The following is a 26084-nucleotide window of genomic DNA, read 5'->3' as shown; positions in this document are numbered from 1 at the left end:
TAAAGTTCCTCAAAGTTGACCTATATCCATGCCGACAATTGCCATTATTAACATCAATGGTCTTTAATGGTAAAAACAACTGCCTTTGGGTGAAACCCTGGCCTCAATGAAGTCCATGGGGTTTTTGCCATTGAGCCCAGGGACTGAAATTCTGCCTAGCATTTATGTAAATTCTGCAAGGAATGAAACTTCTTTTAATGCCCCCACCATATTTTCCCAAAGGGAAAATGGGACATCCCTGAGCTGGCCCAAGCCCCTTTCTCCCCCCGACCCTCCCCACGTGGGGCCGGTCCAAGCCTCCCTGCTTCTAGCTGGGCTGAGGTCCCCCTCCTCACTGGTGCCTGGGGCCTGCCATTTACAGAAGCTGAAATCTCAGATATTTTCCTAATATCTAAACTAAATCTCCCTTGATGCAAACTAAGCCAATTACTACTTGTCCTCCTCTTGGTGGATGTGGTGAACAATTGATCACTGTCCTCCTTCTTGTATATTGGAAGACTGTTATCCCCCACCCCCAGTCTTCTCTTCTGTAGACTAAAGGTGCCCAGTTTTTTTTCAACCTCTATCACTTTTGCTGCTCACCTCTGGATTCTGTTCACCATAAAGTGTGGGGTTCAAAACTAGGCTTCAGTACAGGACTTCAGTGGAATTACAGCAGGGAAGAATCTAATCTAGTGTTTGGAGCCCAGAATTAGGAAACCAGACTCCTGGATTTTGTTCCCAACTCTCTGATGGACTTGCTGTGTAACTCTGGAAAAGTCATCAATCCTTGATGTGTCAGCTTACTCGCTCACCTGTGAAGTGGATGTAATAGTACCTACTTCAAAGGGATACTGTGAGGTTTAATGTTAACTTGGCTTAAGCCATGTTTGTAGATCCAACTTTTACCCCGAATAACTTCTAAAATATTGCTTCCCCAAGGGGGCACTGGCTGCAAGGCACTAATTGAGACTCATAGAGTCCAAGGTCAGAAGGGACGACTGTGATTATCTAGTTTGACCTCATGTATAACCCAGGGTGTAGAACTTCCCCCAGATAGCAGTTTGGGGAGGGTCTGAGCCATAATGTGTGCAAACAGGAAGGCCTGCATTGCTCAGGGGTCTATTGCTCAAACAACCTCTAATTTGGCCCATTAACCCCAGATTCTCATGAGGCACAGCTGTTTTCAAAATAATCGGATCTGCCTGTGGAACTGTCATACTGAACGAGGCCCATGGTCCAGCTGATTCTGTGTCTTGTCTCTGACAGTCACTGGTACCGGATAGCTTCACAAGGTGTAACCCCCTTCCCTCAGAATGGGTAGTGATAAAATAACATGCTCATCCATAGCGGAAGATTCTTCCTACCCTCAGGCAGTATGTAATTGGCTTCTGTCCTGAAGCATGAGGGTTTGCATCTTTTATAAATGTTTATCCTATCTAAGACAACTGCAGACGGGCTGTCATTTATCTTGTCTTGAATTTTTGTATCCAGCCAAGCTCTTTGCCTCCCTGATGCTTTCTAGCAGGGATTTCCACAGGTATAATTATGCACAGTTTAAAAAAATGAATCACTTTTTATCAGTCTTAAATGAATTGCCTTTGAATTGTATTGGGCATCCCCTTGTTCTTCTATTCTGGAAAAGCATACATAGACGCACCTGACTATCCTTCTCTGTACCATTCATTATTTGATGTTTCTCTACCACGTTGCCTCTTGTTCTCTTCTGTCCTTCCCTTATCTCTTTAATCTCTCCTCCTACGGAAGTCTTTCCATGCCTGTACTTTCCAGGCCTTCTGATTCTGCTGTACTCTTTTGAAATGAGGTGAGCAGAACTGAGCATTGGCGGGGAGGCAGTACCACTGATTTACATAATAGCACTCTAACATTTTCAGTGTTACGTTCTCTTCCTTAACACCACACAATATTTTGTTTTCCCTCTTCGTTCACTGCTGGATTTTAAGCGTAAGTTTTTCATTGAGCTGCTCACAATGATGCCGAGGTCTCTTTCCCAAGTAGTTATTAATTTAAACCAATCAATGTGTCAAGATAGATCAAATTTTCCTTCTACAGGTGTGTAGAGTGGATTAATTAGTTCTATAGCACTCTACCGATATTAAGTATTATAAAGTTAGAGAATATTAAGAGAAGTTTTATTTATAATTTTCAATGGCTTTATTGATAGTACGGTTGTTTGCTGATATGAATACGTCAAAATATTTGCAATGTATGCCATTTCCTACTGGCGTTCTAAGAACTGCAGTGTTCACTTTCACTGTTCTCAAAACTAATATGTATAAAGTGAAACTCTATTCTTGACTTAATTGCAAAACAAATTTGCATTGGGCAGAAAAACAATTCTGTTTACAAATAAGATTTTATTAACGTGATTATTCGACTCGTCCCTCATCCCTCCTCCTTCTAATCCACTTGAGGTTTATGATAATAGCACAATACTTCATTTTGTGTGGCAACATTATCTTCACCAGTAAAAGTAGATTAGATAATCCAGCCAAGCTGGCCTGGGAGACTGCATGAAAATACAGATTCAATTAAAAGATTGATAGGGAGGAGAGAGCTATAATTGCTGTGATACAAAGCTTCTTAATAGGCACAAGACTGGGACTTGTGCAATGATACCTAATACGCCATTTCAGCCACTACTCTGGGAGTCTAAACTAATTTTCTATGGGGACAGCTTTGAAAATACTCTTGGACCATTATAGTTTTTATTGGGATTCTGTGAAACTCTTTTAAAGATGTGGGACCAGCTGGTGTAAATTGCTGTAACTTCATTGATAACAATGCACCTTGGCCAGCCAGGGCAGAAAACGTTTTTGGTGCCCTCCCCACCAAAAAACTAAATCCCATGGCTGGCCAATCAGTGGGGTGCAAAAAACCCTCACTGCAATCAATGAAGTTAAAACAACTGACCAATCAGAGTGGCACCCCCAGAAAATGATGCCCAGGCCAACAACCCTGCTCGCCTGTCCCTTCAACCTGCCCTGCAGAGGAAGAAGCAAAGTTACTTACAAAAATCTGGGTGCCCTGGACATTATTTCATTCATTCACACGTGTTATTGGGTTAGGTCAGTCTGCATAGATCTGGGTCTCTTTAGCACAGCATTGGCATATTTTCAGTTTGAGGACAGAGTATATTGGAATTTGTTAAGGATTTATTTCTTAAAAAAGCAGCTTTTGTCTATTCTAATCATACCTGGGTTATCTTTGACACTTGCATCTATCAGGATTTAAATACCCCCAAAATGCACTGATTTCTTAACTGCTGACATGTGTCAAGATGTATAATATCAGGGAAAGGACATTAAACATTTTCTGCTGCAATAGTAAACGGAACAATAACTAAAGCCCAGGTTTTACAACTGGATGTGTGCAGAAAGAGCTCTGAAGTCAGTGTGGGATATGCATGGGTGCAAAAGTCCACCTGGATCCAATTGCAAGATCACAGCCTTAGCTGTCTGCTAGTAAGGGAGTTTATCAAATGTCTGATGGACAATGGATGCTACTGTTTCCCTCAGGCGAGTAGTGCAGTGAACTTTCTTGACCAGTCAATGGATGTCCATCAATATTCAGCTTGGGGGGAATCTTAGTCTGAGAGAGGTGCATACCGAATTCATAATAGTTTTAATACCTTCAGGCAGCTTTGAAAATCTTAGCCATACAACTGGAACCTCACTACCCATGAAATGACTCTTTTGTTGATTTGTATTGTGGTAGTTCCTAGGAGCCCCAGTCACGGACCAGGACCCCATTGTGCTAGGTGCTGTACAAACAGACGAAAAATCTTTGCTACTCTATTAAAAAAAAATCTGGCACGACTATTTTGAAATACTAAGTTAATTGCAAACTTCTTATTCTGGTGTGTGTCTGTGTTTGCTGTTAGCACGATAACTACTCAGCAGCTGCTGAAATTGGTGGAAGCTTTGTCATTGATTTCACTGGAAGTAAGATCGGGCCCTCTTGGGTCGAGCCATTTGGTGCATCAAAAACAGTGAACGTATGGAAAATCTGATAGAAGTGAACTGTTAGCTGTAAGTTTCTCTGGAAAGAGAAGGCTTATAGGATAATTTGGAATCTAATAACCTCTCTTCTAAAAGAAAAGCAGCCATGGTTATAACTGCTGGCGCTGCTGTGGGGTCAGGGTGACTGTGCAAGGCTGGGTAGCGAGACACTCCTTGAATTCTGTGTACTGATGCACATTCAGACCTGGGTTGTCCAAGCTGATCAGAAGCTTCCTGGTTTATTGCATCAATTCTGCTAAATTCAGAGCTGCTCTCTGCAACACCCTAGCCCCACCCTCTGGAGCATGCAGCCCATGCACACAGAGGGCAATCTGTTTCCCTAATCAAAGCCCCCCCCCAAGCTGGTGACACTGAGCTCGGCTTGGCCAGAGGCACTGTCCAGGGGATGTTCTTTATGAGGGGGAGGAGGGAACAGGGGAATGGGAATTTTATTCATGTTCTGTGACAGAAAAGGGAAAATATGGTGGAAATCCCCAGGTGCAGCAGGAGCAAGAATTTGTCCTAGCTGGGATGCTGTGCTCCTAGCTGTCTGTGTGCGTGTGTCACTCTGCGCCGGGTAGATCCTCTGCCACAGGAGAACACAGGCTATTTCTCAGTGCTTTGCTCCAGCTGCCTGCCTGCACTTGGGCAGCGTTGTCCCTCTTGTCACCCCCTTGGTGGGGCCCCTTTCCTTTACTATGGTAATAGTGACATTCAGCGGGAAAGGCTAGAAGCAAACATCAAAAAGCCCAGGCACAGTACGGGTTATTTATTCCATTGGTGTGTTTGTTTTTTACACCATCTAGGCTACAGACTGGCAAATCTATACGGCACCTTCAAAATGCTAGACCAGGAAGATGCAAGTAGGCAGCTTGGATAACACTTGAAAGAATGGCAAAGGCTTTGCCGTGAGGAAGAATTTCCCTGCTGAGCTCCTATTGCCAAAGGATATTTACCTGGCGCCCTGACAAGATCTGCTAGAAAGACCCCTTCCTCCCTGCTTGTATATGGCAAAGTTTCTTGCAGAGCTCCTGGGCTGCACTTTGCCGGACAAGGGCACCTCTTCCATGTTTGAGGTAGGTGCTTGTGTGTGCAGTGGTGCTGTTTGACCTCTTGCTCTGATTGTGTGACTTTTCGAGATGTCTCAAAGATGCTGTCTGAGCTTGGCTGATGTTCGTTGCCCCCCCTTTGAAGTGCAGGGATGAGGGCAGGAAACTGGTGTTTGCATTCGCCTTTCTGTGTTGTGGTAACCCTCAGTAGGTAGCTTCCCAGCTGACAGAGTTAGCTGTCAAGGAGTTGCAGTTTGGCTGCACGCTATTGCCATTTCCCACTTGCCTGAGAAGCGACTGGTTTCTAAAATGAACATCCCTCCCCCTGCATCTCTAGTTAACTGTATCCTCTAACAAAAGGAGACTAAACAATGTACCTGGTTGTGGTCTCGGAAGTGGCAAGTACTTTGACGTGAACCTTTCTCATTCTTGCAAGGAAAAATAACAACTACTAAAGGTCACAATAATCTGACCGTGGAATGGAAAGAATAAGGTTCTGAACATGAAGCTTATCAATTGCTGCAGAACTGGAACATGAGAGAAATGCCTCTTCTGCACTTCCTCCACAGCCAAACTCCCAGTGTTTTCAACTGCAGTTTTATCTAAGTAAGGCTTTGTTCTGCGAAGTAGGATTCTTATAAGGTAGGGCCCTGTCCAAAGCCCACTATTAGTCAATGGGAGTCTCCAGTGACTCTTAATGAACAGTGCACAGGTTAGAAGTAACTGCAGGTGTCTCATGTGCATGTGATTAGTTGGGAGATTTTAACCGTTTACTTATTATAGGAGTGCTATATGAAACCTAAAGCCATCCTTCAGGTGTAGCTGTCCTCCATCCCAGTACAGTCATTGTCCCAGGATTTTTTTTCAAAAGGATCTCTTCCATTTATTATTTTCAAATAATTATGTAACAGCCATCAGGGTAAATTGGACCAGGCAGAGATGTAAATAGTGCTTAGCAAATAATAATTTATTTGTCAAACTTAATCTCGCTCAGTTTAATGAATGTACCCAAGCACACTTCAGACAAAATACACTGAGAATCTTGCTATTATATATGAATTTCTTATCAGTCTTCCCCCCGCCCCAAAATAGTTGATATGTGGATTCCAAAATTCAAGCTGTGTTGGTGTTACATAAATAGCACTTTCAGTCTGGTGTTTGGATGACTGATGTAACCAACCATCACAGTACAAATTTCTAATATGCAATCTGCAGTTCATCTTCAGCGGATATTCAAACACCAAATCAGCTCTTTGCAAGTATCAGTGCTAGTAGACTCAGCCACTTGAATGCTTGCAGAAGGGGAATGTGAAATAAGCAAGTCCAATCTGTTTTATTTTTTGAACTAGAATGAATGTTTACAGGAGAGAATTTCAGCTGTTCACCCAGCCCTAGATAACCGACTGTGCCGTGTAGTAGGCACTGCCTTCCCTCAGGCAGAGTCTTAGAGCTTTATTGGTTAGGAACAATGTGGTGGTTTCTCTTCTAAAGGGTGCTGCAGCTCCACTTACAGTATATTTGGAAGCTGTGCTTGGGAATAGAATCCCCCCTCTGGGCAATGGATTCTTTGAACAAGGACTGCAGGATTTGGTGCATTACATTAACAAGTGTTAATTCAGTAAATAATTGTGCTCTTCCACAAACAGTGTAATCACATGAGAGACTCTTATTCACTGAACGTCTAGGTGGGGTTACTGTGGGTCCGATCCTGAGAAATGCTGAGCAGCCTCCGTAATGGAGTCAGAACTGTCTTCTCTGGCTCTCATTCTGCAAAGGGATCATCTTAGGTGAACATTTACACCCACATGGAGTTCCACTGAAGTAAACAGGATGCTGAAAAGGCATAAGGATCTGCCCAGGTGGATCTCATTGCAGGATTTAGGGTCTTTGAGTGCTTAGGCCAGGGCCTGTCTGTGTCCATCAGCCCCAGTAAAGAATCCCTTTTATATTAACAACAAATTACAAATGAGTCCTGTTTTCCCTTCCATTAGGGGAAACTGCACTTTTCTCTCCCATTCACTTCACAGTGGATGCTGCAGGTGCTCTGGATTTGTGTGGGGAGGATATGTAGTTATCCTAGGCAAGATGAGAATCTGCCTCCAGCTGGTATTCAGAACCTACCTTTGCACTTAGCACCCTTCTGCATCCACACTGCTCACTGTGGGAATCCCTGATCCTAAGCAACTAAGACAAACAATGTGGAATTTTCAAAACTGTTCACTGCTAGCTTAACTTTTCTCCCATTGAAATCAATGGTAAATCTCCCACCCACAGGCTGTTGGGAGAAATTAACAGAGCCCAAGAAGCTGCTCTGACATTACAGGGCCCTGTAAACTCTGCAGTTAAAAAGTGCCATAAAAACACAGTCGTAGCAGATGGGCTCCCAGCTGGAGCTAAAATTAGCCAGCTCCCCTGGAGGAGTCTGCTTCCTACAGCCTGGAGCATGTAGCACCATGAAAATATCTTGAAGCATTTGGTGAGAGCTCTTTTTAGAAAAGCGTTCTGATTTCATTTTGGTTTTATTTTTAAATACAAGACATTTGCCTAATAGTGTGTTTAAAAATTGTAACGTTTCTGTCCATTTGCAACATTTGCTTTACGTTTCTCAAAGCTGTTGTTTGCCAGACAGAAGAGGGAACATTTATTCTCCTGTTTTTCTTCCATGTACAATATGCTTCCGCCCTGCTCAGTCAATCTAGCATAACAATTATGGAGCTTTAGGGATTAACCTATTATTGAGTGTATAGTGAAACAGCATGCGCTAGGTGCTTTGCAGAACCATGTTATCTACCCATATTAGTTACATCTATAGCCCACCATTACCGTAGTGTCTGAGTGCCTCACAATCCCTAAGAGATTCAATCTTGCAACTCTTCTGTGAACTAGGGAAGTGCTCTTGTCCTCATTGCATAGATGGGGAGCTGAGGCTCAGATTAAGTGACTTGCCAAAGGTTAAACAGGAATTCAGCAGCGAGAAGAGGTTTAATTCTGAGTCTGTTCCTACTCTTGGGGAATGGGTGGATGGGAGGGGACAAAAGTGACTTTAAGGCACCTTTTTATTCCCCGTATTCCAGACTCATGATGGGCCTGTCCATTTTGCTTTGTAAAGGCTAGTGTAATGTGTACTCGGCTTCCCAGGCCCCACTTGGGATCGGCTCCACCTTGGGAGCATTATGTAAACCTAATACCTGTAGCTATTATTGTCCCCATTAGGAAAATAAGGCAGAAAAGTTAAGTGACTCTGACCAAGTGTACAGAAGGAGTTAGTATCAGAGCTGGATGAGAATACAAGAGTTCTTGATCTCAGTGTCCTCCCACCATGCTGCCCAGGCCTGCGAAAACACTGGCTGTTCAGCAGAATAGCTGGTTTAGCTGCAGGCAGTCAGCTGGGAAGGTGCTCGCAGTGGCCCGGGTACCACCAGCAGCAATGTGTGGTTTTATACACTCCAGAGGCCACCGCGGTCATGGGGAGGGTGAAGTCAGTGACAGACTTTCAGCCCTAGTGGTCAGTTTACATCTTCCAAAAGGGTTAGAAAGTTACGTTCATTGACAATTGAGATTAGCCCTGATAATTCTGTCCCACCTGACTGGGCGGTGGGGAACCTTTTGGGTGCAAGAGCATCAGGCTCTGGCTTTGTGTGTGTATCTACCTGTAAACCATATTGGTGAAAGTGATTTGATTTCTATATGGCCAATCATGGAAGCATGTAACACATTCATTTATCATATGCCTCTGACCGTCTCACTGGCACTCGGCCCACTAAGCCATCTTCCCTGAGACATGTTCCAATACTCCAAATACCTAAGCACCTTCAAACAGCTGGCTAAAAATCCAATCAACCTGCATCAAAACTTTTTCCTCCTTTCTACAAACGACAGTCACGGTCTTCCCCTGCCACAGTTATTTCTGCTTGAGACCAAGGGCAAGCAAGACCCAGTCCTGGGTCAATGACAGCCTTTCCAGCCATTAAAATGTCATGACTAGAAAGGGGTGTTTCATATCACCATCTAGATGGGAGATTTCCAGCTTTCCAGTAAGGCCCAGTATGTGTTTTTAGCCCTGGAAGAGCCCAAGAGAATGGATTTTAAAACAATGATGTTTTTAAGCCTAAGAAATGCTGTTTTTAGGTGGTTTTCCTGGCTTCCATTGAGCTCTGCATGCTGGGACACCAGGTAAATAAGGTACTTGGATTTACAGATGAAGGGATAAAAAGAATGTGGTTCCAAAGGAAAAAATGTAAAACTCTCTCTAAATCAGTGTTTCTCAACCTTTTATCGGCTTGCTGCCTTCCTCAACGGTCAGGGATCTCAGGGACCAGTGTCGGTCAATGACCATTCGTTGAGAAACACTGCTCTACATTGCTTCTAAAGTAGTTATTCCATAACCTGTCACACAGTGGAGAATACATGGTTTGGCATAAAGGTTTTTATGTAATTTGCCTCCATGTGCACAGGCAGTAGCAATTCTACCCCGTCTCTAGATTTCAAAAACCCAGCATGAGTTTGAGTGCCCTCTGCTTACAAGTGGCAAAGCTGTGGGTTAAGTGTCCACCCCCAAACTCATCCTGATTAAAAAGTTGCATACTGCATACATTTTCCTTCTCTCACTCATGTGCATGCGTGCACAGTGAATACTGTGTTTTATAAGGTTAACTTTTTGTGCACTTGCTATTCAAGTCACGTTAGTTTTGTCTTTTATCTATCATTGCTGCTTGTTGCAGCATCTGTTGGTTTATCTTAGAGCCGTCGCTTGAGCTTGTTAGTCTAAGGAACCGGAGAAAAGGACTGTGGATTGTCACTTCCTTGCCCTGCTTCTCACAGAGCTGAGGGTTCCAAAACTTTTGGTACTTGTTCTAATTGCTGTTGGATTTGGGAGCATTTTTACCCTGTGCTTTAAAAGGGACTCGGGGGCAGCCTAGGAACTAAGTGACAGTGTGAACAAGAGTCTCCCTGTGGGTGCAAATTTTAGAGCAAGCATAGTTCCTGCCTGGGAGTATGGTAGAAGCATGGTTTGGAATGGTATCTTTCAAGGGAGTAAGCAGCCCTATCTTATGGGGTTTAAGAGGGAGTGTGGTCTTGTGGGAATAACAGAGCAATAAAGGGAGCGTGGGGGAAGGAGGGGCTGTGAGATCAGAAAACCCGGCTTGAGTGTCTTTGGGTCACTCTTAATGTCTCTGAGCCTCAGTTCTTCCCATCTGTATTATGTGCCTATTCAAATTTACTCCACAGGAGTGATCTAAGGATGTATCAGTTAGGGCCGTGTCCTGTGTCACACTTGTAAGTATGCAATTGATTTCAATGGAATCCTTGTGGGGGAAAGATGCTGAGTTTCCTACTCCCCATGCTGACTCCATCTGCTTACATTTCCCCCATGGCATAACATCTATATGATGAGCTTCTCCTGTTGGTGTAGGTACTCCAGCTCCCCGAGAGGCAGTGGCTATGTTGACAGGAGAAGCCCTCCCATTGACATAGGGCTGTCTACACCGGGAGTTGGGTCGGTATATGTGTGTCGGTGGGTGTGGCTTATGTAGTTATACTGACATAAGTTTGTAGTGTAGACCAGGGATCAGTTACAGTTCCCTTTGTGGTTCCCCCTTCTCTAACAGGGAATTAACCTTCTATACCAGCAGTAAACTTCTGCTCTGGTCCAGCTGTGCTGTTCAGTGAGTGAGGAATTGGAACCAAAGCCCCACCTACTCCCTGCACTGTTCCTCTGAGTCACTGTTCCTCCCCTGCTTCCTCCTTGTTCCTGGAGAATAGCTACTTCTTGCTGACCCATACTAGCAGTAGATCACATCTCCGTTGCGCTCGCCTAGTGAGTAGGGATAGTAAAGCCAAGGTCCCTCCCATTCTGCACCCCTCCCTGTCCACGTGCTTCAGGAAGAAGTGGGTGAGTAACCTCACTTACTCCTATGACCCAGGATTCAGGTGGCCTGTGTAAGGATGTGCAAGAGGTTTTTACTCCCTCTTATGGGTGTCCAAGTCAGAATCTAGCCCTAAGTAAGGTACTAGTTACAATGACTAATAGGGGACAGAACGGCATCCTCTATATGTACAAAGCCAAAAAACCCCAAATAAAATAATGGGAGAATGACTGAACTAGAACAGCAATGATGCTCTTTAGTGGTGTAGGTTCAGGCCCCCGAAGTCACCAGAGCAGGCTCAGGTGCAAAGCAGGAATTCTGAAGTTCAAGGCCATGATGAACAAAAGCTTTTCAGGCCTCCTTACAATACGGTTGGTTCAAATCTTTTTCCTCCCCCACCCCCAAGTGTTGATAGTCAAGTAATGACCCTTTTTCTTACCCTTGTTAGGAAGTCCAACAGCAGCAGTGCAGCCTAGTCAGGGAGGCTGACTAAGTTCCCTGTGGATGGAGGGGATGGGAGGGGAGGGGAGGGGAGGGGAGCGATGGAAGTCCCATTGGTTGAGTCATTTCCATCTGGATTTCAGAGCATACCATAGAGGACAGCCCTGCCCTGGCAGGGGCCTGGAGTACATGACCTAATAGGTCTTTTCTATCCTTAAATCTATAGGCCAGACTCCAGCAGCCTTGTTCTTACCATGTTGTACCTTGTTCCCCAAGCTATCCCTCTTGAAATGGGTGGGACTTCTCTAGGAGTAAGGGACTATTTGCTGCAAGCCAGACTGTCAGGATCTGGCCCTGCGATTCTATAGGATGTGACCGCTCTGAATGCCTTCATGTCTTGCACCGGGAATATGGTAGCCAGTGGCTACACTTCCAAGAGGAGGCAGCGCAGCCAGTGGCACAGTGCAAGGTATACAGTACTAGTCCCTGTTGAAAAGGATTGTCAGATTGGGCTCTACCCTACCCAGCCTGGGAGCTCTGGGATGCAGTCTGCCCACCCAGGGCCACTGTGGGGCCACACCACCACCTTCCTATGGAATGTGCCTTTAAGGCACTGTCAAGCATGTAGGGAATGGGGTTTCTTTGGAGTGTCACACACTGTTTTATGCTTAGAAATTTTTCTCCATCTAAACAAACCAGTCCAACCTTCAAAATGAATCAATTTTTTTCCAGTTAATCAGGGTAATATTTTTCCAGCCTTGAATAATTATTGGGGCTTATGTTTTTTTGTATTGCTCTCAAACAAGTGTGCAACAAAATTAATCACAGTTTGCAGAGCCTGCTTTCTATCCTGTAGGTTCAAAGAGAAGAAACCCTCCAACATAATGTATGTGGTAGGAACACCATAGTCAGTGACAAATTGAATAGAATTAAAAGTTATGGTATGATTGTGAGCAAGCTTTGATAGTAACATACCTCTGGCTGCAGCACCTTGGATCTCTGCAAAAGCTTCTTCATGCTGATTTAACCAATTTATATTTTTGAGTACAATTATTTTCATGCCTTTCCACGCACCTTCTCGTCAGCTGAGAGCTGGAATAGGGCATCATGCCTGCATGGGTGCAAAGTGGAGTACAGTGAGAGAGACCCTTTGTTACGCCCCTAAAAGGTATAGCCAGCCTAGTGCTTAAGCATCACTCAAGCACCTCCCCACTTGGGGCTAGCCAGTGATCTCCAGGCCTTCAGTCAAATGATGGCATGATGCACAGAGGTACTGGAGAAAGGCTCACCCTGCTTCCTCCCCTTTAGCATACCCATAGTGGACTAGCCATCACTTAGCCCAGACTGATCACTTCAATTTCTTGTTGGTCTGTACCTGAATGGTATCCAAAGACTGCAGAGAACTGCTGCTAAAATGCAAGTCTCTCTTCTAACAGGCTGCAAGTTAATGTCTTTCTGGGGGAGGGGAGGCGATATTTTTCCTCAGGGGCCTGTGAATGACTAAGCCCCTGATTCTATAAAGTGCTTCAAGCAGGCTCAGGAGTCTGCCCTTGCCGAGCTCACTGTAGCCATGTGGCCTAAGATCTCCCCTCATAATTATCTTTGTAGAAGTATGTGTCTTCCCCAGCAGGCTCCAGAACCCAATCCACGTGCATTGTGCTGTCCATCTGCACCCTCTTCCTGAGCAGACGTTCCAAGAAGCCTTGTTTGGTTTTCACGTTCCCTCTGGGTGCGGTTTCCTTTCTCCATGTCTGTGGTGTATATGGGAGAGTCCTTGTGCCCATCAGCGCATGATGACAGGCCCCAAAGCGTCTGTTAGTGGCGTGCTAGGACTTGATAGGAACTAGGGAGTGACCATTATTTGAACTCAAACTCTGCCCCTCCCTCTCCCCACCCGGTGCTATTGGGGCCCTCTGGGATCCTTTGAAACAGCCATTTCAATGGACACCCCATGGAAACAGGATCAATGAGACTGGAGCTGACCTTTATATGCACCCTTGCAAAGAAATCGATCCACCTGGACCCTTGACAAAGGCGCAACAGGCCTGAGCTGCGCTGTCATTGATGATAGAGAGAACTGACGTTTCTCTTTGTTGTGTATTTGGTTGTCATGGTTTTTGTTGCTATGGCAACTGAGTTAGATTATTATGGGTTAGCTCAGCCGGTTTCAACCGGCTGTGTGAGCTCTCTGTATATCTGTAAATAAAATGGAGGTTTTGGTTAGCTGCCTGCTCTCTGGCCTCAAGTGATTGCTTCCTACACCGGCTGCCCCAAGGATATAACACTGGCGACGAGGGTGAGACTCCGGTGCTGCTCCAGTAACAGAAGGAAGTAGAAGTTAAGGTAAAGAACAAACAAAGAAAAAAAGCTGCTTGTTTGCACTGACTGTGAAAGTGAAACTAAAAATCATGGCTACTCTGACCAGGCCCCTGGAGCCTTTTGATGAGAAAACAGAGCAGTGGCATGTGTATACTGAGCGTTTTGAGCTTTTTGGTATTGCAAATGACATTACAGAAGCGAAGAAGGTGCCAATATTCTTAACTGTTGTAGGGGCTAAAACCTACTCTCTGCTACACAGCTTACTGCACCCTGTTAAGCCAGCAACTAAATCTTACAGTGACATTGTGGAAATCCTGGGGTCTCATTTCTCCCCAAAACCACTGGTAATTGCTGAAAGATATAGGTTCCACAAAAGAGACCAAAAGGAAGATGAAACAGTTGTACAATTTGTAGCCATTTTAAAAAAGCTAGCAGAACACTGTGAATTTAAAGAGATGTTAAATGATGCCCTGCGTGACAGGTTAGTGTGTGGCCTCTGCAGTGAAGCTATACGGCAGCGCCTACTGACAGAGCCTCAGCTTACATTACAGAAGGCTGTTGATATTGCTGTCTCCATGGAACTGGCTACAAGGGAGGCACAATACATCGGTGCATCCCCTAGGGTGCAAAAAGTGTCACAAGAACTGACCCACAAAATGGTGCAGAGTCAAGAATGTTACCGCTGTGGTAAGCTGGGTCACCAGGCATCAGAATGCTGGTGTAAGGACCTGGTGTGTCGACACTGTGGCAAAAAGGGACATATTGAGTATGCCTGTAAACAAAAGAAAAAGAGGCCTGTGGTCTGGCCGACAAAAAGAGGAACCTTGCATACCTTAGAGCAGACCCAGGATGATCAAGGTGACACCTCCTCACAAGAGGAAGTGCCACTGCATGTTTTGTCTTTGGCAATGGGCTCACATGAATACTGGGTAACCCCGTTATTGGATGGCAAACGTATACGCATGGAACTGGACACCGGTGCAGCCGTCTCACTGATCTCCGAGACTGTGTATAAAGAAAAGCTACAGCATCTTCCGCTTAAGGCGACAAAAACTGTTCTGAAGACGTATACGGGAGAAGCTGTGCCTATGCTGGGCACTATTGATGTTAAGGTGGAGCTCAATGGACAGGTGGCTAAATTGCCACTGTTTGTGGTGAGAGGTAACTACCCAGCCTTAATGGGTAGGACTTGGCTTGGGAAGATTCAACTGAACTGGGCAGAAGTGCACCGGATGACTAAAGAAGAAACCAGTCTAACCCCTATACTAAGGAAACATGCTGCTGTTTTTGGAGATGATTTGGGAAGTATGAAGGGAATCACTGTGACATTGAACATTAAACCTGGCAGTCCACCAAAATATCTGAAAGCCCGAACTGTGCCATATGCCATCAGGCCAAAAGTTGAAGCAGACCTGGAGCGCCTGGTCACCAATGGAGTCCTAATACCAGTTACCCATAGCTCATGGGCCACTCCTATCGTTCCAATAGTGAAGAAAGATGGCTCTCTCCGGATTTGCGGGGATTTTAAAGTCACTGTCAACCCAGTGTTGTGTGCAGAGCAATACCCGCTTCCCCGCATCGATGACCTCTTCGCAGGCCTGGCTGGGGGACAAAAGTTCAGTAAGATTGATCTGAGTCAAGCATATTTACAGATGCACGTCGATGAAAAGTCCCAAGAGCTGTTGACTATTGTGACTCATAAGGGGCTTTATCGATACTGTCGCCTACCCTTCGGAATAACATCTGCTCCCGCCCTGTTCCAGAGAGCTATGGACCAGATCTTGTGTGGCTTGTCAGGAGTTCAGTGCTATCTGGATGACATCCTGGTCACTGGAAGAAATGAAGAGGATCACTTAAAGAATTTAGAGGCTACCCTACAAAGATTGGAAGAGTATGGCCTACGAGTTCGCAAAGACAAGTGTGAATTCTTCAAGCCCTCTGTTGAATATTTGGGACACATCATTGATTCTGCAGGTCTTCATAAGGCCCCTGCAAAAGTTAAAGCTATTGTGGAGGCTCCCCCACCACGAAATGTAAGCCAGCTGCGCTCGTTTCTAGGACTACTGAACTATTATGGAAAGTTCATCTCACAGTTAGCCACACTGCTAAAACCACTTCACGAGCTCCTTGGGCAGAACAAGGCCTGGAAGTGGACTGAAGCCTGTGATGTTGCATTTAACAAAGCTAAGGATGCATTGTTAAATTCTGAAGTTCTAACGCACTTTGATCCATCCTTACCCCTGCAATTGGCCTGCGATGTTTCCCCTTATGGAGTGGGAGCAGTCGTGTCACACATTATGCCTTCGGGAGAAGAGAGACCTATTGCTTTTGCTTCACGCACTCTAAGCAAAGAAGAAACTAACTACGCCCAAATCGAACGTGAGGCATTAGGAATTGTTTTTGGAATTCGGAAGTTTCATCAGTACCTCTTTGGGCGAAAGTTTACTCTTCTTACAGACCATCGACCTCTGACGTCAATTTTTGGACCCTACACAGGCATTCCCCCATTAGCTGCTAGTCGTATGCAACGTTGGACATTGTTACTTTCAGCACACACATATGAAATCAAATATCGGAAATCCACTCTGCACGGCAATGCAGATGGCCTCTCGAGGTTGCCTTTGCCGGTCAAACATCAAGATAGTGCCCAAAAGGAAATCTTTTACTTTGAACAGGTAGAGAATACACCCATCACTGCTACTCAGATAAAGAAGGCAACTCGCGTTGACCCAGTATTGTCCCAAGTTATGGACCTGGTGATGCATGGAAAATCTCGACAAACCTCTCCGGTCTCATCCGACCTTGTTCCCTACATGTCCAAACGGATGGAGTTATCGGTCCAATCTGGTTGTTTGTTGTGGGGGAGACGTGTCATTATTCCACCACCGCTGAGATCACAGATGTTAGAACAGCTACATTCCGGTCACTGTGGAATAGTGCGCATGAAGGAAATTGCACTAAGCTATTTTTGGTGGCCTGGATTGGACAGCGCTATTGAAGAGAAGGCAAAAGCTTGTATGTCATGTCAGGGTGTGAGGAATGCACCCCAGTGGGCACCCCTACACCCATGGGACTGGCCTGAAAACCCGTGGCAACGTATTCACGTTGACTTTGCTGGCCCCCTTGAAGGAAGCATGTTCTTGGTGGCAATAGATGCCCATTCTAAATGGCCAGAAGTCTCTATAATGCAGTCCACTTCTGCAGAGAGTACTATCCAAAAACTACGAGGACTCTTTAGTCGTTTTGGTCTGCCAGAACAACTTGTGAGTGACAACGGACCGCAGTTCATTTCTCAGGAGTTTCAAAATTTTATGAAGGCAAATGGGATACACCACATCACGTTGTTACATCGCAGAAGAGCAGGAACAAAGTTCAGCATTTAATGTGATCCCAAGCAGAGAGAGAAAGCGTGTGTGTGTATGCATATGCGTTTATTCATTCCCAGCATGCTCTTATATACAATATGGTAAGCAATCACAATTGCTAATTAATTAATTAAACCCACACAGCCACAGCTGTAACCCATAGGGTAATTATCATCCTACACACCTATCTAACTTATCATCCTGTTCACAATTAGCTGGCCAATGAGAACGAGCCCAAGGCCAGCCCTTCACACACAATTCCCAGCCCAGAAGCCTAAACAATCTCAGCATCTCACATTCTATTCCCACATCTCCCCCCTTTATTCACAATCAAAAGAAGAGAAAAAAGGAAAACAAGATAAAAACATTCGCCAAACATTTCCAACTTATAACAACATAACACCACAATCTATCACAAGCCAAAATTAAAACTTTATACCTGTTTTCAAAAGTTACTCTATTTTGTAATGCAGAACAGTAAACAGAATGGTCCAAACTCTGAATAATGGTATATGATCCTTAACATATAACCCCAAAACACCGAACAAACAAAAACAAGACACAACAAACAAATGATGTAAATTCTGCAGGATTCCCCCCTCTCTGATCCCTCAGATGTCAGGCGATCAAACTGACACTGAGGGTGGGGGGAGGTCCTAGACACATCAAACCACATAACAACACAACAACAATTCTGGCCAGAAAACAGACAACACGAAACATAACAAAAACACAAGACATATATACAGCCAACACAAAATTTCTCTCAGGCACAGCAAAAATCATTTCAAACAAGTAACTCATTCACGGAGGATCAAACAGGAAAAGTCCTGACAGAGCTAACAAACAGTTCTCCTCTGGGGGCTCTGGTTCCGCGGCGCCTGGGCGCGTCTCGTGAGGCTCCTCCGCATCTGCCTACCGTCGCTCCGGAAGACGCAGCCAAGGCCAAACCCACTTCGCCGGTATCCACCTGGGACCTGCATCAGTGGCAACACACGCATGACCCCTGCCCCACGTTAGCAAGTCAACTGGTCCTTTCCATATTTGCTTATGATAATCAAACCATTTGACCGAGGGTCAGGGGGCCGCACCCTGCTCTTCCCCAGTCATCCCGCTGACATGTTTAATCGCGGGGGGCACCTGGCTGTTTTTACCAAGATGTAACCAATTAAGCACGTAAAGAGCTTTCAGCAACCGAGCGGCAGGTGTCTTATCCAAGGCGTCTGCCCGCTCACTGCAAATCCCCCCTTTCTGTCTTAAGAGGAGCGCCTTCAGAGAGGCGTGAGCACGTTCAATAATAGCTTGTAGTTTGTCTGCTTCAGCCTGAAGGGCTTGGACAAGCAGTTCTTTGGCTTGTAGCTCTTTCTTAATTTCACTCAGTTCAAGAACAGCAGCTCTATAATGACAACGGTTATGTGCTGCACCTACTTTGGCTGCCGCAACCTGCTCTTTAAGGTTATTAACTTTTGACTTTTCTCTTTGTAAGGCTTGAATAAGTTGCCTCATTTGCTGATCCTCCTCCTCTTTACGCTTTAGGACTGCTTGAACCCGAAAATTCAGCTGCACCAGGTCTGCCTCTCTCTCTGCTAGTACTGTTTCGGGGATGTTGCTGTGCTCTCGCAAAGCAGTGTTAGACTGACCAAGACCAGTGAGCTTCCCCCGTTCATGTTCCAGTTCGAGGGCCAACTTCTTGTTTATTTCTTCTAAACGTTTTATCTTCCTCCTGAAACCTCTAGATTCCTGAAGCTCATCCTCAAGTTCAATCACTTTTTCCCTGTACTCTTCAAGCTCCTGGCTGGTGAGTGAAATTACTTCTTGCAGCTCTTTCTCCAACATCATCTTACTGTGGCTAACAGCCTGCAGCTCTATCTCCAAAGCTTGAATCCTTTCATGGGAAGCCTGGTTATTTCCTCCATCAGCGATTTGTGCTTTTAGGTTGCTCAGCTCCAGTTCAGAAGATTCCTTTGCAGTGAGGGCTTCCTGCAGCCGGCGGCTAAGAATGCCAACTGCATTCTCATAGGCTTTGTGTTTTGCCTTCATTTCTTTCTGTGCACTGGTCAGATCTGACCCCAGATGCTTCATTTTTTGTTTCTGTTCGGTGATGGCCTTTTTGGCTTCCTCTTGCATTTGTTCTACCTGTAGTTTTAATACCTCATTCACCTCAGCAAGAGATGTCATTTGTTCTTTATCAATCTGCAAAGACTGTAGCTGTATCTCCATGTCATCCCGTTCTTTTTGCACTGACTGGAGGTGGCTTTCTAACTCCACCATCTGCTGGTGAACCTGGGATACTTCCTTCTGAAGTCTTGAGCATTCAACATCAATGGACTGCTTTTCACCTTGAAGTTTCAGTAGCTCCCGTTTTAATTCTTTCACTTCCAAATCCAGCCACTACTTTGTAGATTTCAATTCACTAATCAGCTGGTCCTGTGAACTTGCATCTCTTCGATAAGCTTCCACCATTACCTTTTGCTGTAGGAACTGCTCCTTTACTTTTTGGGTCTGTTTCTTCAGGCTGGCACTTTCCTGTTGCAGATTTTCCACCTGGCTCAATTGTGCCAAGATTTCTGATGCTGCCTCAGTACTGTCACCTAAGAAGTTTGCTCCTTCATCAAGTTCTTCTTTGCTTGCTTTTGCTGCCTGCAGAGCTACCTCTAGGACAATCTTCTCATTCTGCAAATATTGGATCGTGTCATCCTTGGAAATAACATCACCCTGGAATTCCTCTAACCTGGCCACCAGCTCATCATATTGAGTCTGTAGGTCATTTAGGGACTGCTCTTTGGTGTGCAATGATTCTTGGGTTAAAGTGAGCTGCTTCATGAGCACTAGATGCTCTTGCTGTAAAGATTCAAACTGCAGATCTCGCTGATGCAGAATCAATTTAACCTGTTCCAGTTCTTGTTCCAGTGTTACTGCAAAATCAGCCATTTTCTGCAGTTGTTCTCTCTCATCCTCAAACTCCTCCAGTCTTCTCTGCGCGGTGAGCCATACTGGACTCAGGGAGAAAGCCTCCTTATCGCCCTGAGCCACCGATTTCCAAAATTCACAGCCCAGCCGCTCCCAAACAGTTTTATCAAATATTATAATCAGATATTCATGCACCATCTTCTCCTCTGCTGACGCAGCAGTTCCCATATTAGCTGACTATGGCCCGCAGCTTCTCCACCATTTGTTGCATCGCAGAAGAGCAGGAACAAAGTTCAGCATTTAATGTGATCCCAAGCAGAGAGAGAAAGCGTGTGTGTGTATGCATATGCGTTTATTCATTCCCAGCATGCTCTTATATACAATATGGTAAGCAATCACAATTGCTAATTAATTAATTAAACCCACACAGCCACAGCTGTAACCCATAGGGCAATTATCATCCTACACACCTATCTAACTTATCATCCTGTTCACAATTAGCTGGCCAATGAGAACGAGCCCAAGGCCAGCCCTTCACACACAATTCCCAGCCCAGAAGCCTAAACAATCTCAGCATCTCACATTCTATTCCCACATCACGTCAGCACCATATCATCCGTCCACCAACGGATTAGCTGAAAGATTTGTGCAGACAATGAAAAACGCTTTGAAATCAGCAAGGGGACAACACTCCATTCAAAAGCGTCTGGATATCTTCTTACTTTCCTACAGAAACACCCCTCATGCTACGACCCAGGCATCCCCAGCCTTTCTAATGTTGGGACGACAGCTGCGCACTTGCTTTGATCTGCTGAAACCTTCTGAACCCCGACAAACTGTGCAACATCAGCAGCAATATCAAGTCATCAGACGGGCACCCAGAGCAAAAGACCGAACCTTTAGCCCGGGACAGCCAGTTTTGGCTCGGAATTATACTTCCAGAGCTAAATGGGTCCCGGCCACAGTCATCACTCAAACAGGACCTGTTTCCTACACAGTCCGGACTGCAGAGAATGTTACCTGGCGGCGACATGTAGATCAGCTATTGCCAGGTCATGCCAGTCCTCAGGACCCATCTGCAGTTGAGGGGTCTGACTTCACCTCTTCTGGTGAGGCACCGAATCACGAGTCACCTGTTCCTGACTGTTCTCCTCCATTACTGCCGGCGGCTGAGATACCCCTTTGCCCAGCACGAGCTGATACCACCTCCTCACCCGTTCGTGCTGCGGACCCTGAGCCCCTAGTGCTTTCGGGTGCAATAACACCAGAAGTTCGCCGTAATCCACCTAGAGACAGAAGGCCTCCTCATCGGCTGGATCTCTAGCTAGGGCGAACCCACGGTTATGGGGCAAAATAATCCCCAGGGTTTAGCCGGGAATGGAGGCAGTCTACCCTCCTTCTCTAGTCTAGTGTGTGTTTTTTGTTTATTTAGGGGATGTTCTTATTAGGGGGGGAGGAATATGTTGTGTATTTGGTTGTCATGGTTTTTGCTGCTATGGCAACTGAGTTAGAGTATTATGGTCTGTAAATAAAATGGAGGTTTTGGTTAGCTGTCTGCTCTCTGGCCTCAAGTGATTGCTTCCTACTCCGGCTGCCCCAAGGATATAACAACAAGAACCAAGGGTCACCCAATAAAATTAATAGGCAGCAAGTTTAAAACAAACAAAAGGAAGTATTTCGTCACTCAGTGCACAGTTACCCATGGAACTTTTTGCCAGGGATGTTGTGAAGGCCAAAATTATAACACGATTCAAAAAAGAACTAGATAAGTTCATGGAGGTTAGGTCCATCAATATCTATTAACCAGGATGGGCAGGGATGCAACCCCATGCTCTGAATGTCCCTAGCCTCTGTTCATCAGAAGCTGGGAGTGGACAACAGGGGATGGATCACTCGATGGTTCCCTGTTCTGTTCATTCCTTCTGAAGCACCTGGAATAGTCACTGTCGGAAGACAGGATACCGGGATAGATGGACCATTGGTCTGACCCAATGTGACTGTTCTTACACAAAAATAATTATAATAATAAAAACTTTTAGTATAGAAACTCCCCAAGATAATGACCTCTTGAGATAGCGATGATGTGAGATAATGACCTTAGCAAATAATGCATTTAAAAAATCTTGGCCTACTAGGAAACGTATATTTATATACGTTTCCCAGTCACAAATCTAGCATTCTGGAGCAAAGTCACTAAAACATAGTCCAATGCTCTGGCCGCTCTTTTCTGTTGTGTCAACATTCACTCTACCGCTCCATCCCCAATGGCCCTGCACTGTCACCCTCTGCTGCCACCTGCCACTGTGACCTCTGCGAGTCGGTCTCTTGAGGTTCCACCAGCTCTCAGTGATTTCAGCTCTCAGTGGGGGAACCTCGCTGCTAGTGCAGACTGGGCTGTCCCTTCCACAGAAACACTGTTCCACAGCAGGTCTAGGCACTTAGACCTGATGATCAGTGATTTCAGTCTAGTGGTCATTTAATAAACCAAAAGACTCTCTATGGAACCTAATTAGCTCTCTCTCTAAACAGGAGAGAGGGGCAGGTCAAATAGTGCCTGTGACTTAGGCAGAGTCCACGCCACCAAGCAACACACCTGTGCCCCACCCTCTCTCTCTCTTCACTGGGATCTGGCATGCATACCTCCTGCTTAGGGAGTGCAGTTCAGTTGAGGGTGACCAGTGCTTAATTTGTAATGAAAGTGGTGCTGCGGCTCAAGCAAGTTTGTTACTTTCATAACTGATGTGACAAGCCCAGAGGTCCCAGGGCTATGAACTGCCAAGCCTAGAGGTGCCGGGGCTCAGCCCTGGCAAGCCCTAGCACTGAGGAAGACCCCCTCATTCAGTCAGGCTAAGCACAGTTCTGCTGCCCTTTACTCATACAATAAGGAGAACAACATTTCATGACCCCCACATTTAATACTTAAGTGATTTGTGACTCAACACCAGCCAAAATCGATCACTTGGGCAGCACAGCTCTGTCTACTGGATACCTAGGTGAGTTCACGTAAACACAGTCTGGTCCTGAAGTCTTTCCACCCACCCCTGGCTCATCACTAGCTGTCAGGGGAGAGCTCATTCAGACCCTGCTTACAAATCATAATTTGAAATTATTAGGTAGGCCAATACAGCCAAAACAAATGTGCCGACATTGTCATAAATAACAGCTGTATGAGGAGGCTAGTCTTTGGTCCTACTTTCCAAACCCATTATGCTTTCTCAGGTACAAGTATTTTCTCATATACTGTATATGCTTTCAAAGTGTGTATTAATGTTTCAATTTCAATTTCCAACTAACAACTAAATTGGCAGCACTGCATGTAACTGGGGTGTGTGTGGGGGGGGTGGGGGGTTGGGGAAATTCAAGGGGAGTGGGGGAGTCTAGGGAAATCCCTGGGCTGCATTATTCCCATCTCAGTCTCGCCGATAATGTATCTCCTCCCTACCTTACTCATGACTCTGCTCATACGTCTAATGATGGCTTTAGCCCTGTTCACCACAGCATCTCAGTGGGAGCACATGTTGAGTGACTTGCCCAATATGACCCCTAAATCTTTGCAGAGTTACTGCTTTCCTGGATACAGTCCCCCATTCTATAGGTGTGGCCTGCATGCTTTGTTGCTAGGTAAATGACCTTGCATTTGGCTCTGTTAAAACTTGTGTTTGAATTGGTCCAGCTTATCAAGTGATCTAAGATCACTCTGCATCACTGCCTGTCCTCATCACTATTTATCACTTTGCCAGACTGTGTTCCATCCACAAATGTTATCAGCAATGATTTATATTTACTTCCAGTTCATTGAATAAAGTGTTAGTGTAACCATGCCTTAGTGGGTCACAACTGAGGATGCCAAATTCAGGATGAACTACTGAGAAATAGGCAAATATTTCCCCAAACTGGTGGTTATTCTTTTATAAGATATACCAAACCAGGCACAAAAGTTAACTGTTTCACCACATTGGCTAACAAGAAAACATAAAGGCAGTTTCCTCAGACACTCCAGTTCTTATATCACCACCAAAAACCCTGTATTCAGAGATGAGTGGTTCTTTACAACCAGTCTTATCAAATAATAGGTTCTTCTGATCCCAAAGTACCATCCACACACCCAGGTCAATATATAACTTAGATCTTACACAAAATCCATGCTGGTGCCAATCCTTTAGTATCTAAAATCTAAAGGTTTATTCATAAAAAAGAGAAAGAAAGGTGAGAGTTAAAATTGGTTAAAGGAATCAATTACATACAGTAATGGCAAAGCTCTTGGTTCAGGCTTGTAGCAGTGATGGAATAAATAACATCCACAGCTCGGATGGGTCATTCAGTCCTTTGTTTAGACCTTCAGCTTGTAGCAAAGTTCCTCCAGAGATAAGAAGCAGGATTGAAGACCAAATGGAGGTGTTTCCAGGGCCTTGTATAGCTTTTGCCATGTGGAGGGCATCCCTTTGTTTTTACTGTGGAAAATTACAGCAACAAAATGGAGTTTGGAGTCACATGGGCAAGTCACATGCTCATGCCCAATTTCCCTCAGTCATTGCAGGAAGCCATTACCTACACTCCAGACAGCACGTTTACATGACAGTCCACTCAGTGTAGATGGGCGTCTCCCATGGGCCATTGTCAACCAAGCGTTTCTTGATGAGCCACTTGATTTGAATAGTCCCTCTGAGATCTGCTGGGCATTACCTTGTGGGCGTTATCCCAGGAGCAAACATTTGAAATCCAAGTATAGAGCCAATACTTATAACTTCACATACAAAAATGATACATGCATACAGATAGTATAATCATAACCAGCAAATCATAACTTTTTCGTAGACACCTCACTCGACAACCTTTGTACAATATTTGCTACAAATATATAACAGTGGTTGCAACAATGATGTATCTGGTCATATTTTAATCAGATAACATCACAGGTAGTTTTTGAGAGCTTGTTCAGACCCGAGGCACCAAGTACCTGTTCCCTCCTGCACAGCCGGAAAAGGGTGTCTAGCCCTGCTCTCACATGGGGTGAAGTAAGGGACACACACATCCTAAGGAACCATGTCAGCTGGAGTATGAGCCAAATGTGAGGGAGGGGCCACCTGCTTACAAACACACTACAGCTCTGTAGTGTAGACAGGGCCCACATCTCTGTCTCATTTTCCCACCCTGTAAAATTGACATAATAAATCCCATCTCATTGAACTCCATTTTCTCGTTGGGGAAACTAAGGCAGGCAGCGAAGTGACTTATTTGTGGTCACAGTGACTCAATATCAAAGCCAGAAATAGAAAACGGCAGGTCTTCCTGACAGCCAGTCCTGGGCCCTTGCTCTTGTTATCCTGGCTTCTTTTTTTGAACATCAGTCACAGCCTCTCTAGAGGTTTTTCTTTATCTCCATTTCCCTTAATTCCATGAAAGATTTTCTGTTATCCAAATTGGCTGTAATGCCTGTGGATGTCTATCCAAAAGATGTGCTCTGCCTCAATCAGAAATTATGGGCTTGATGGAGGAACCACTTTGTGGCATTCTACAGCCTGTGTTATACAGGAGGTCAGACTAGATGGTCATAATCATCCTTTCTGGCCTTAAAATCTATGCATCTAGGCATTTTTCTGCTACTATTGAAAGGTATGTTAGCAACAGGAAGAAAGTCAAGGAAAGTGTGGGCCCCTTGCTGAATGAGGGAGGGAACCTAGTGACAGAGGATGTGGAGAAAGCTAGTGTACTCAATGCTTTTTTTGCCTCTGTCTTCACAGACAAGGTCAGCTCCCAGACAGCTGCACTCTGCAGCACGGTATGGGGAGGAGGTGACCAGCTCTCTGTGGAGAAAGAAGTAGTTCGGGGCTATTTAGGAAAGCTGGACGAGCACAAGTCCATGGGGCCGGATGCGCTGCATCCGAGGGTGCTAAAGGAGTTGGCCGATGAGATTGCAGAGCCATTGGCCATTATCTTTGAAAAATCATGGCGATCGGGGGAGGTCCCGGATGACTGGAAAAAAGCTAATGTAGTGCCCATCTTTAAAAAAGGAAAGAAGGAAGATCCAGGGAACTACAGGCCAGTCAGTCTCACCTCAGTCCCTGGAAAAATCATGGAACAGGTCCTCAAGGAATCAATCCTGAACCACTTAAAGGAGGGGAAAGTGATGAG

The 26084-nt window shown here is 45.1% G+C and overlaps 1 long non-coding RNA gene and 1 pseudogene across 1 annotated transcript in view; both read right to left on the bottom strand.

Moving 5' to 3' along the window:
- LOC123353408 overlaps positions 1 to 13445 on the bottom strand; it is a 47085-nt gene extending 33640 nt beyond the window's left edge. The window contains exons 1-2 of the long non-coding RNA XR_006574495.1: positions 13342 to 13445; positions 12334 to 12469 (exon numbers count right to left, since the gene is read on the bottom strand). This is a non-coding gene — a long non-coding RNA (uncharacterized LOC123353408). The remainder of the gene's footprint in view (positions 1 to 12333; positions 12470 to 13341) is intronic.
- A 4436-nt stretch (positions 13446 to 17881) lies between these two features.
- Positions 17882 to 20051, bottom strand: LOC123353794 (annotated as a pseudogene).
- Positions 20052 to 26084: the final 6033 nt, after the last annotated feature.

Source organism: Mauremys mutica, chromosome 20 (assembly GCF_020497125.1).
Source record: "Mauremys mutica isolate MM-2020 ecotype Southern chromosome 20, ASM2049712v1, whole genome shotgun sequence".
Classification (NCBI taxonomy): domain Eukaryota; kingdom Metazoa; phylum Chordata; order Testudines; family Geoemydidae; genus Mauremys; species Mauremys mutica.
Note: the sequence above shows the minus strand (reverse complement) of the source record. Positions and strands in the feature narration are given on the sequence as shown.